This window comes from Lissotriton helveticus, chromosome 5_1 (assembly GCF_964261635.1).
Source record: "Lissotriton helveticus chromosome 5_1, aLisHel1.1, whole genome shotgun sequence".
Taxonomy (NCBI): Eukaryota; Metazoa; Chordata; class Amphibia; order Caudata; family Salamandridae; genus Lissotriton; species Lissotriton helveticus.
This window is the reverse complement of record NC_136065.1, coordinates 187,519,176-187,532,884: the sequence shown is the minus strand read 5'-3', so window position 1 is coordinate 187,532,884 and position 13,709 is coordinate 187,519,176.

Here is a 13,709-nt window from a genome sequence, read left to right as displayed (position 1 = left end):
CCTTTTTAGCTATATCATTACACCATTATAGAGGCACGTTTCATGTTTTGTTTTATAATGTCATTTTAAGAGGATCAGGTGAAAAAGAGGTGAAAATGACAAGTATACTCTATAATGATTGGAATAATACGATGAGAGAAATTAGACACTTCATTCAATGTTCATATTATCTTTTAGGAGTGTATTTATTACAAGAATGACAATTTGAGATCAACTTGTATTTACTCTGTCCGTGTTTCTCCTGTGTCCGCCGGGGGGGGGGTTTCCACATTGGCTGGAGGCGGTAATGGCTATACTGCAGCTCCTCTATTACTCCAAGAGGTAAGTCTCCAGTGCCTGCCTCTGACCAGTGCCCGCCATGGACTGCCCTCAGGTGGTCCTGGCTGGATTCCTTAGAGATGTGTTCTATCGGGCGCACACACTTCTTTTCTTGCACTTCACTATTTTTACCCCTGTAGCTTCCATTGTCCAAATGAGCCCATTCTAGAAACAGTAAGCAAATGAATAGGATTACTCTTCCCACCGTAAAATGTAAGCACTTCGTTTATGGGAATTTCTTCTTCTAGATCTATAGCTAAGTTTCTGGAATTCTTATTGGGCTGATTCCACCTGGCAAACTCTGACCAGAACTCCTGGGTTACCATAAACTAGCACGAATGGTCGCCACGTCTCTTTCCAAGTATTTTCGAAGGCTCTTTCCAGAGGCAGTCTCTGAAATTCCCAATCACCGAATTAATGCTAAATCTGTCCTGGGCTAAGAATCCCCTGGTCCCCACCCTCCCACAGTGAGGAATGTTTAACCCTCTCCGGCATCCCCTTCATCTTGGAAACTCGATAGTACTAATTCCCCATACATTTGCTTGGCTGCGGTCAGACAACAGTAATGTTATTAATTGCATTTTCTTCACTACACTTATTTGGCTGTAGGTGAAAGAGAATTGGGTCTCCTATCTTGACCGTTAGCTTTTTGAAGAGGAATCCTTTTGCTAAGCTTCTCTTGAAAAAGTTTGTGACATATTTTCTGTGGTGGATATCTGTGAACCCAATCGAAATATTGTGAACCTCGCAACCATGAGAACCATGCCAATAGCTCTAACTTTGGCAAAGGTGAAACCGTTGCATTGTAAATGCTTGTTTTGTAAGGCCAAAGGTACTAAATTCTGTGCCTTTTTTGTACTGCTTTTACTGTAAATAACACAATCCCATACCTACCTAGATCTATAGGCAGGGACACTGGAATGATGCGATTCTATGGATGGAGCTTTTTTTGCATGATTATGGATGTGCCACATAATCCATCATCTGCTGCATAATCTGCAGATTTTAACAAAATAAAAACAAAAATTCTTGCTTTAACGTATCCAAAGTTAATAAAAATGTTGTAACATGTTTTTGTGGAAGTTCCTTTGCAAACGTTAACTGGTCAACTTTCACTTGCTTATTTCTGTATTTGGTCTTGAAACTGGTACTAATGAGAGGAAGTGTAATCTTTGCCCCGAGAGACTATTGCCATGTGTTAATAATGTAAAATAATGAAGTAATACAAAGAAAATATGTGCTGCATTATGCTGCATAATTTGCGTTTTATTGCCCCATAATTTAGTCAATCCTGCACTGCTTCTCATATATTGTATTATAACAAGGTATGCAATCATGATTGTTGGGAAATCTGAAGTTCGCCCCCCCCCCCCAACTCCCCTCCCAATCTTACTGACCAAGCTACACCACTGGTTGCTGCATCTAAATAGTGGAACTCAATTCATTTGTTTCGAAAATTCTCCTTTTGCACTCTAGGAAACAGTTAAAACGTTGCTGTTCTCCAGTGCTTAATCTGAGCCGGTGCTTGCGTTTGGGGCACACCAGCACTGATTTCTGGGGACTACAACTTATTTTTTTCAACAGGCTTGAATCCAGAGCAAGAGGTAGAAAAACACAAACAGAGGGAAGGAGGTCAATGGAGTTAACAAAGCAGTGACAAATGGGGATAGCAGGAATGAACAAGAACGTAGAAGAATAAGATAAAGGGGATGGGGGTGTACAATTGTGGAAGAACGAGACATGAAGTGTAATCCAGACTGCACAGCCTTGGTATATGGCAATCCCGACATTTGTCAGTGCCGGCTGAGTGAAAGTGAGAAACACTTTGAGCATCATTGTGAAATACCAGGGCTTTTTCAGCATCCCCCTACTTTTTGCCCCCATTTTGACTACTAGATGCTCGTTTTCTGACTCTGATTGGGCCCTGGGCTCTGCTTACCAGACCCAGCAGATAGATGCACTTAAGTGTGTACTGCATTGTTGCCGGCTGTCATTTTTAAGGCAGCTCTGCTTTGCAGGCTGCTTTTAAAATAAAATGATATGCAAATTCGACTTAAAGGTATGTCCAAAGTCTCAAACTTCCTTATTTTTTATTTATTTATTTAAAAGGTTTTATATAGCGCTGATGGACCCGAGAGTATCAGAGTGCTTTACATAGTGATAACACAGGAACATATTAAATTCAATATACAGTTGAAAGAGAACAGAAAATTAAAAAAAAAAAAAATATATATATATATATATATATATATATACATATATATATATATATATATATATATATATATATATATATATATATATATATAAATATATATATTCACTGAAAAAACCATAGGTTTCACACCAGTTATAGTAAAAACCTATTAAATTCACTGAAAAAACTATAGGTTTCACACCAGTTATAGTCAGCTGGAAATTTTACTCGCATAAAACCATTGAAATTCCCACGTTATAGTTAGTTGGACTCACTATAACTTGCGCGTGCAATGCACTGCTGATGACGTCACATATTACATCACTCATGACATGGTCAGTGACATCCCTCATGACATCACTGATGACACCATCCAGTGAATGTATGTCTTTTTAAAAAATAAATATGTGTTATATATGTATATGTAAAAGTTGCTGGAAGAATAAATGTTTAAATAAGTATTTACATGGATGTTTTTTTTTTTTTTAATTGATTGGTTAACTGGTTTATTAAGTGTATCTTAGTGAATACATATATTAGAGAGTAATGTTTAAATATTCAAATATATGTATTAGTGTTTCACTTTGTGTATAAGTGCCTGCATGGGTTGGTGAGTTGCTACATGTGTATGTATATGGGTTATTAGATGTTTTTCTTAGTATCAGTATGAGCGTTTGTATGGTTTGGTGGGGGTATTACTTAGCACATAGATGCATGAATGACTGACTCTCTGTTTGTATGTGTTTTGAAGACAGCATATGTGCAGGACTGTATGGGTGGATGAGTGTGTATATGTGTGTGTTAGTGAGTGAATGATATCAGTAACTACATATGTTTTAATCTAGTATATGTGAAGATTAATGTATATAAGTGAGTATATGTATGAGTGACTATATAGAACTGTTGGTGAATGAGTGCATGAGTATATAGATGGTGGAATAATTGAATTGGTTGTTGTAACTGGTATGGCTATCTCCATTGTTCTGAAAATGTTAGTTTTTATTTTTAGGTCTCGCTAGACGAAAGCAAAAGCGAAGCTTTTGCTGTCTATGCGAGACAACTTATGTAGTTACTTTTGGGGGAATGTGGACAGCAAAGTGCCATGCGCTTTTTCAGGCCGAGATTTGACCTCGTGAGCGCGCACGCCCAGCCCGGCGCCGTGCACGTCCCCTGCCACAGACACACACATGCACACGCAGGCAGGAAGGCCCACACGTACACACAGACACGCGCGCGCACACCCCCTCCCCCCGCCGCCGCACACACGCAGGAGTGCACCTACACACACGCACGCACACACACATACAGAGACACCCCCCCCGCCGCCGCATACATAGAAGCGCCCCCGGCCGCCGCATACATAGAAGCGCGCGCACCTCCCCCCCCCCCGCCGCCTCCGCATACAAAGAGCTGCACTTCTTCCTATTCCCGTAGTGAAATGCCCGGCCTGTTAGAGACATGTTTTTTATGGCACTCAAGTTTCACCTCTCTGTGAAATACCAGATATGGAAAAAAAATAGAAATATAAATAAAGTATTCCATATGTAGCGGCACGCCTTAGCACGATCTGTGTCTGGTAGACAAGGGCTGTCGAAAAGAACGTTTTCCAGTACAAGCTACAAGCTGCATATCGAAACTCGACAGCACAAGCGTTACCTCCCTCCAAGCCCCCAAACTCCTCAAAGACGTATCTACAAAGAAGGTTTCACATACTGTAGCGATACGCAGCCCCCACGTGCTACTGCAAGGCCACCACGGACATTCTGCGAGGGTCTGATAACACTCAGGGGGCCCCGTGACACGTGCACACCAGCCCCTTCAACAACAGGTGTAGCGGAAGAGATCTGCGCACGGAGCCCATCAAACGACAGGTTAACAGCTTGCACCTAAACAGGTTTAATGGGGTTGGGGGCTCCTGTGTGGGGGGCAGAGAGAGTATGTTCCAACAAAAGGTTTATGGGAAGTAGAAGGGGCAGGCATTACAAATACCCCCACCCACAAAGCTCTGCAATGGAAGGGGGAAGCGTTCAGAGCACACAATCCCTCCCACCCCTTCCTAGAAGCAGGCACTGGCAGACACGTGGGGACACCAAGGGCTCCAGTTTGTCCCTGCCCAGCACAGTCGCCTTCAAAAGCCGTGTAGCTGTCCTGCAAGCCGCCGGCCACGCTTCTCCCCTGGAAAGTGCCTCCAGCTTCATCTGCGCGCTACAAGGGCTGGGCTCCAGCGCTTGTAAAACATTAGAACACTGAACTGTCAAAAGAAGCACGTGCTTCGCGGGGAGAGGAATGGGGTGCACCCGAAAGCTACGCTGCCTCCTCAACTTCAAATGTCACTATTTTGTTCTTGGGGAATCCAACACGACATGCATTTTGGCTCGTTGCTCATTTCCATATCCCTCACCTCACTCCATATCCTCGCACACCAGGTTTCCAGGCCTCATCTTTCAACACACAAACCGCTGCTACCAGTTCCGTTAGTGAAAATAGGTCAATGGAAGCAAACCAACACTACAACACCCACAATGCAGTATGTTGACAAATTCAAGTCCAGGGCTGGAAACAGTGAACGTACGACAGTGTGTGGTAGTTATCCTTGGGCTCTTAACACCTTCACGCTACATCATCTCTAGTACCCCGCGTAGACTCAGAGTACTATTAATGTCATGTGGCCATTGGCCTTTCTCCAATGACCCATAAGTAGAACGCGTAGTCTTCAATGCACTAGTACTAGACATAAGCACTGCTCCCCATACAGCGAATCCTTTCCTATTCTCTGTCCCACCACACAGACTGACACGAACTGCTGCATGTCATGCAGAGCTGGCCCTTTTCAGTGCCTCCTCCTTGAACTGCATCCTTCTCTTTGCCCTGGTGTGATCTTATCTGCAGCATGGAAATCGAAGTCCGTGCAGTGACCCTCCCTGCAACGTAGCTAAACTGCCCCCACCCAGGTCTGACTCGGACAGCCACTGCCCATCCCACGGCCCGGGTCTGACCTGAGTTGCAGCATGCTGAGTAGTGCCCGTGTAGTGGTAGACAGAGGCTCCCGCTGCTCGTTCTACTGCGCGTGGGGACAGAAGCTGCAGCCCCTCCAATGTAACCACTTACAGCAGCTCCAACCGCGCCCCTCTGTGCACAGGGAACGGCAATTGGCTACCGCCGCGCGCTGGCCAGCACATTGGGCGTGACCAGAGCGGAGACACGCGCCCCGGGCTTGAGGGCGGGTCTCATGAGATCCTCTAAAAATACTATAAGCAAGCGCAGGACAACGTCACATAGGAGGCCATGGCATGCCCAGGCACCAGGGCGTCTCTGTGTTTGGACGGTGAAGGCGGCGCCACTCATGTCGACGCTTTGCTCTTAATGTTACACTTCGCCTGACTTGAACGTGGCCGCGGTCGAACCGGTCCTGTTACCACGTGTGTACTGTGTACGACAGCCTATAAGGGTTATAGACCACGAAAGCGGACTACACACAAGGGTTTACGGCCATATCTGATCAGTCTGTTTAATTACCTATGCAGATAAGGTGGGAAGACCGCGTAATACTGTACCGCTTGGATTAAATAAACCAATCGAACTAGCAGAGCTCTAGTTAGGCTGCCCTTCAAGTTAGGTTTCAAAGCATGCTTAAGAGATGCCCCAGAAATTGAGAAGTGAGGAGCCTGAAACGGCAAAATTATTCAACCAATTATCCATGTTACTTAAAGCACAACGAGAGCAAAATAGATTAGTGAATTAGACTCCCTCCTCTCACTACTGCGACCTCTGGTCTTAGACTTCGAATCCCAAAACAACTAACGCCGCTTACCATCCTCCTGTAACTAGTAAACTCAGTTCTGTCAAAATGATTATTAACCTATAATTTGCAACGCTCAGAAATGGCAGTGTTTGTGAATCACCACATATAAATACAAGTTGTTAGCAATAAATAACAAACATTTGCAATGCAATAGGTCTCGCATTTACGTGAGTTTGAGTTATTGACATTGCAAATTACAAAGCCTTTTATTTTTGTTTTCGTTTTTAAAGTATAAATAAAAGGCATTGTCATTACAATGCCAATAGCTTAAACAAGCGTAAATGCGAGACCTATTGCATTGTAAATTCTTGTTGAATATGTGTTTCAAGGGTTACATTTCAGTGAAAGGACGTCTGTCACTCTGTCACAAGGATGGTGTCATCAGTGATGTCATGAGTGATGTCACTGACCATGTCACGAGTGATGTAATATGTGACGTCATCAGCAGTGCATTGCACGCGCATGTTATAGTGAGTCCAACTAACTATAACGTGGGAATTTCAATGGTTTTATGCGAGTAAAATTTCCAGCTGACTATAACTGGTGTGAAACCTATAGTTTTTTCAGCGAATTTAATAGGTTTTTTAAATGCTAATTCCTAACTATAACTGGTGTGAAACCTATGGTTTTTTCATTGAATTTCATCGATTTTTTAAATGCTAATTCCTAACTATAACTGGTGTGAAACCTATGGTTTTTTCAGTGAATTTCAAAGGTTTTGTAAATGCTAATTCCTAACTATATATAGGGCCTCAAACCTATGAAATGTAATATTTTTTATAATGAATCCTATATTGTATATTTATATAATACTATTTTTGTATTAAAAAATGTTTTTTATTTTTTTTTGCCGTGGAGCGCTCCCGGGGCGCGTACCGGGGAGCGCCCCGGTCAGTGCAATTTTGCGGCACGCCCCGGGGCGCGTACCGGGGAGCGTCCCGTTACCGCTATTGCCGCGAACGAAAACATCCTCGTGACGTATCGCGTAGCCGCGTCCGCGTGATACGTACGGCATAAGCGTGCCCGGAAGCACCCACGCGCATACGAATGCGCTACGTAAGCGCCCCGGGACGCGCCCCGGGGCACACCCAAACATCATCGTGACGTATCGCGTAGCCGCGTCCGCGTGATACGCACGGCGTAAGCGCACCCAGAAGCACTCGAGCGCATACGATCGCGCAACGTAAACATCCGACGCGCTTACGCGACGCGCCCCCGCGTAAGCGCGTCGCGGTCATGTGACCTGAAAATAACACTTTTTATTGGTGCAGAACAGTTTTGGTTTCCAAATGATGAAAGCCCGGGTCATGTGACCTGAAAATAACACTTTTCATTGGTCCAGTACATTTTTTTTTTCCAAATGATGAAAGCCCCCACCTTTTTTCCTTATTCAGACTTTGTCCTTTGACTGAGGAAGACCTGTTTGGAGATCTGTGACTAATATTTTGTACTTTAAAATGGCTACAGTAGCAGCAGCAGCTGGAGCATCTGCACCACCACCACCACCACCACCACCACCACCAAGAGGACCACCACAACATCACATTGGTGGTCAAGAAGAAGAAGAGGAGGAGGAGGAGGAGGAGGAGGAGGAGGAGGAGGAGGGGAGTAGGACATTCCTGCCAGAAGACAATACCCCATATAGGCCAAACCAGCACATTGTATGGGAGTTTTTTTCCATCCCAGAGGGCAAGAAGAAAGTGAATGCGCCAAAGGTGACTTGCCAAATCTGTGGCTCTGAACTTTCAAGGGGGAACCCTAATAAGAAATATTCATTTGGCAATAACACCATGATTCGGCACATGCAGCGCAAGCATCCCAACAACTATGCTGCGGCAGAGGTGAGAGAACTGGCCAGTAACCCTCCCCAATCTTCACCCAGCACCTCCAAAAGAAAGCAACCCACTCCATCGGGACCAGAGAGAAGGGAGATGGTCCCAAACATACAACCACAGTTTGGTGAATTCAAGATCACTTGTATTTTTTGTGGTAAGACTATCACCTATGGTGAGCAGAGCATAAAGCTCATCAACCGTGCAGGTGACAACCACAATTGCCCCAAAAAAACATAATTTTTTCCATATTTTTCTTTGCTCCAGTTGAGCCGTTTACAATTCCCTGTTTTTTGTTTCTCCCCATAAAAATAACCAAAAAAATATAAAATAGTTCATAAAAGCCAAAAAAAGTACAAAATATTCAAAAAAACATTTAAAAAAATATAAAACAACAAAAAGAAGAAAAATACCAGTTCTTTTTAGAACTACCTCCAATTTATAAAAAAGGCAAAATTTAAAAAAAAATCTGTCATTCTTTTTTCCCCATGGTACGCTCCCCGGTGCGCGTACCAGGCTATCCCCCCGCGAAAATCGGAAAAAAAAATAATTTTTTTTGCCCCGCGAATCCCTTTTATGGCCCCCACATCAAACCTATGGGGTCAGGGGGGGTCTACCCTGCCCCCTTTCAGTCATTTCCCCCTTTGTTTTTGCCACCTCTTGTGTCTCGATCCATCCGAGACACAAGATGGCGGCTGCTCCGGACTGTTTGGAATGTTGACAGACACCCGAGAGCCAATCAGCTTTCCGCGCATGAACTTGCGTAGCGCGCTGGTACGCCTCCCGGTGCGCGTACCGGGGCGTGCTTATAGATATATATATTTTTTTGAACCTAAATTACTCAAAATCCTCTTGAGCACATATCTTGAGACATAGCAAAGGCACATCGGGCTACCAGTCCCTACAATGTTGCCAAGTTTCGTGGGAATCCATTCAGCCGTTCGGGCTAAAAGTGAGTCCAACCGCCCTATGGAAATTAACATGGGGAAAACACGTTTTGGGACCCCCCTTTTATCTCAGCCCCCGCTTGACGAATCCCCCCCAAACTTTCGAGGAAGGAGCGGAGCGGAGCTGGCCATTTTCCTGGAGAAATTCAGCCAATTCCGTCAATCAACGCCAAAGTTATTCCCAATAGAATGTTGCCGATTTCCTATGGATACTAGGCCCTAACTATAACTACCTACTGGCAACCGCCAGTAGGTAATATATATATATATATATATATATATATATATATATATATATATATGTATGTCTTTTTTTTTTTTTTTTGGTGCAATGTGGTCTTGTAACAGGATCGCTCTCCAGCAGGTGCCGGCGTTGGGCCAGACCAATGGCCAAAAAACAATTTTTGGTACAAAGGACGCCGCACACAGCAACTTCAGTTCACAGATTTATTTCAGTGCCCAGTCTAACACCAACGCGTTTCAGCCTGACGGCCTAGCTCAATAAATCTGTGAACTGAAGTTGCTGTGTGCGGCGTCCTTTGTACGAAAAAAAAAGAAAGAAAAAAAAAAGAAATATATATATATATATATATATTCTCACGTTATAGTTAGTTGGACTCACTATAATGTGCACGTCTGCAATGCACTGCTGATGACGTCACATATTACATCACTCATGACAGTGTTTTTTAAAAAAAAATGATTGGTTAACTGGCTTATTAAGTGTATCTTAGTGAATACATATATTAGCGAGTAATGTTTAAATATTTAAATATATGCATGAGTGATGTAATATGTGACATCATCAGCAGTGCATTGCAGACGTGCAAGTTATAGTGAGTCCAACTAACTATAACGTGGGAATTTTAATGGTTTTATGCGAGTAAAATTTCCAGCTAACTATAACTGGTGTGAAACCTATGGTTTTTTCAGTGAATTTCAAAGGTTTTTTAAATGCTAATTCCTAACTATAACTGGTGCGTAACCTATGGTTTTTTCAGTGAATATATATATATATATAAAAAATTCCGATGGCAAAATGAAACCCCTCATTTTGTTCCTTTTCAAATTAAATGTATTAAGTGTTACCACTTTATTCCAATCAAGATGACTTCAGGTGTGCCATACTTTTGTCATAAGTAAGTCTGTTAGCGTTCTAGTTGTTCTTTAGAACACTCTGGGACATTCTGTCATTGGGCTATAGTTGGGCTACATCTGGCTGATATTTGGGCTACATTTGGGCTCTTTTGTCTCTGGTGGCCATCTTGGGAGACTGCATATCAGAATATTTTTTAATGAAATATAAATGGATTTGAGAAGTCACTCAAAATGTGCCCTAATTTTTCTTTCTTCAGCACTAATCATAATTTCTATGGCAAAATGAACCCCCTTATTTTGTTCCTTTGCAAATTAAATGTTTTAAGTGTTAACACTTTATTCCAATCAAGATGACTTCAGGTGTGCCATACTTTTGTCATAAGTAAGACTGTTAGCGCTCTAGTTGTTCTTTAGAACACTCTGGGACATTCTGTCATTGGGCTATAGTTGGGCTACATCTGGCTGATATTTGGGCTACATTTGTTTTTTTTTGTCTCTGGTGGCCATCTTTGGGCTACATTGGGCTACATTGGGCTACATTGGGCTACATTTGGGCTCTAACATATATATAGCCCAATGTAGCCCAATATATATTTTTTCAAAGTTAATTTTCGTAAAAACGACTGGAGCATATACCTTGAGACATAGCAAAGGCACATCGGGGTACAATTTTGCCAAGTTTGTTCGAAATCCATTCAGCCGTTCGGGCTAAAAGTGAGTCCAACCGCCCTATGGAAATTAACATGGGGAAAACACGTTTTGGGACCCCCCTTTTATCTCAGCCCCCGCTTGACGGATCCCCCCGAAACTTTCAGGGAAGGAGCGGAGCTCAGCGAGGCAAAGTTACGGAAAATTACAGGCAGATCCCTCATTCGGCGCCAAAGTTATTCCCAATAGAATGTTGCGGATTTCCTATGGAAAACGATCCTAACTATAACTACCTACTGGCGATATATATATAAATCACCCGTATAGCCTAACCTTGGGGTAGGGTACATTGTAACTAAAAGCAGAAACATTACAAAATATGTTTTATAAGCCCTGGTGAGAGAAAACTGTGAATTTAATTTTCCCCCCTTTTTAGCACATCTGCTACATGGGCTACCATAGGAATACTTTAATAAAGTATAACTGTAGATAGAAGTGAGCTAAAAACATACTTCAAAGTAGAAAATGATAAGTAGACTAAATCCAACAACTTGCTTTCCTGCTGCGCTAAAATCCAGCCTTCTAGCAGCCTCTCCTGATTGGCCAGCTTTTGGCAGGTTGAGCCAAACTGCTCTGATGAGGTGTGAAATGTCCTGCATAGAGAGAAATGACTTCTGGTGGGAAACTTGAAAACTGCAGAGCAAAAGGCAGGAAGAGGTCTGGGTAGTCAAACTTGTATTCAAAGAGGGAATGATAGTTAAAAAGGACAGAGGTTCACCCCCACTTACACATCTCCAGCCAGACAGGAGCCCCAGTAACTGAATTAGTAGAAGGGCTGGAAGGGTAGTGTTAGGGAAACATAGTCCCGCCGGTAGGTTGCCTTAGCCAGATCCTAACCTCCAGGAGATAGTTTCTTCTTTTTGGAGTTTAAAGGAATAGTGCTAATGCTTTCTGGGACATGCCACACTTTGAAGTGCCTTTGCACAATTGAAGGGCGTTATCATACTTTTAGGTGTCACCCTGCTTGTCACCCAGGAACCCTATATATATATGGGAAAGCTGCCCAGAAACTGAGATCCCTACCTCGGATCTATACAAAGAAGAAGGACTGCCTTGCTGGACCCAGGGACTGCTCTAGAGAGGACTGCACCCACAGGGACTGCACCTGATGCATACTTGTGTCTTCAGTCCAAAAAGGACTTGGCCTTGCTGTGAAAGTTGAAAAAATGGACTCCCTAAAAGCAACAGGTTAAAAGAGCTCCACCTGCATCTTCTTCAGTAAGAAGAACCCAACTGACCACCTACAAGTGGACTTTTAAGGATTTGGCCAGGTGCATTGTGGGGACTGTTGTCCCAACATTCAAAGGAGCAACTCAGAGCTTCTGGAACCATTGGGCGATATGTATGAAAGTACAGATTTGCGATTCTGAATCTGCGAAATTTACCAAATCGCACATTCAGAATCGCAAATCGAAATGTATGAAAGAAATCGCTAATAAATAGCGATTTCTTAAAAATCGCTATTTATTAGCGATTACCCCATACGCGATTCCTTAACATGTAGGAATCGCATAATAAGCGAATTCACATTTGGAAATCGCACTTTTAGCGAAAAATCGCAAAAAAGAACGAAAAATCGCAATTTTGCGATTTTCTAGAATGTTCCAATCAGGAACTCTGGTGCAGCATGATGACATCAAAACCAGGAAGTGAGTGACGACCCATGCTGCACCTGACTACCTGATTCAGAGGCAGAGTGAAGGTGTGTTTCGAACAGTGCAGTCACCTGGAGAACCATGGTTGAGAGTGGAGCCACGCCCAGGCAGGAATCCCAGCAGCAGGAGAGTGAAAGCTCCAGGAAAAGAAAACAAAAGTTTTCTGAGGCTGAATTGGAGGCACTGATCCATGAAATGGTGACAAACAACGAATTACTTTTTGGAAGGAAATCCAGGGAGGTGCCAGAGAGACGCAAAAGGAGGATCTGGGAAGACATACAGCACAAGGTGAATGCTATGGGTGTGACACTCGGGAGTGTTGAGGACCTCCGAAAGCGATGGTACGACCTGCGGCTGCGCTCCAAGGAAAAACTAGCTGCCAGGCTGGAGCAGTCCAGGCTAACAGGTGGTGGGACATCATCTGTTTCAGATTCCACACCCCTGGAGGAACTGGTGGAGGGGACCCTGCTACCAGAGAGTGTGGGGGGAGTAGCTGATTTGGACAGCTCTGACCAGCCAGCATCTGCAAAAGGTAAGAACCATGCCCTCACACCCTTAACACCCTCTAATACCCCCCAGCAGTGAGCCAGGGTCAAGATACAAGACAGGTAGTCCAGAGCAGCCACACAGGCAGACCCAGCAATGCATCATGGGAGATGTAGTCACATGTAAATCAAAGTTTAAAATTTGCAGCTAAAATAGTCAAACATGTATTCTGCCAGGCTTGAGAGTGAAACAAGACACCAATGTACTTGTAAGAGGTGTGAAAATTTTATTTATACAGTGCAAGTCAGTGAAGTTCTGTCCACAGCACCATCTTCGACACAGCCCTCAGCCAGTGTGACAGTTACTGAGTCAGGAGAAGCAGGCCAAGATGTCGACACAGAAGGGGAGGAGAACCCTGTGACCAGTCACAGACGAAGAAGGAGACACATAGTCAGACCTCTAGCGCCAATTCAGGATGACGCAGAAGAAAGTGGGGAAAATGTACCAAATGTGGACACACAGCCAGAGCAACAGGGACCATTAACACAACAGCATGTCCCACGGAGTGCAGCCAGGCGCAGACGACGCACGGCCAACCTCTTTGATGAGCGAGGCGATGAATCAGTGTATGCAGGACTGGAACTCAACATGTTGCAGGTGCAGCGC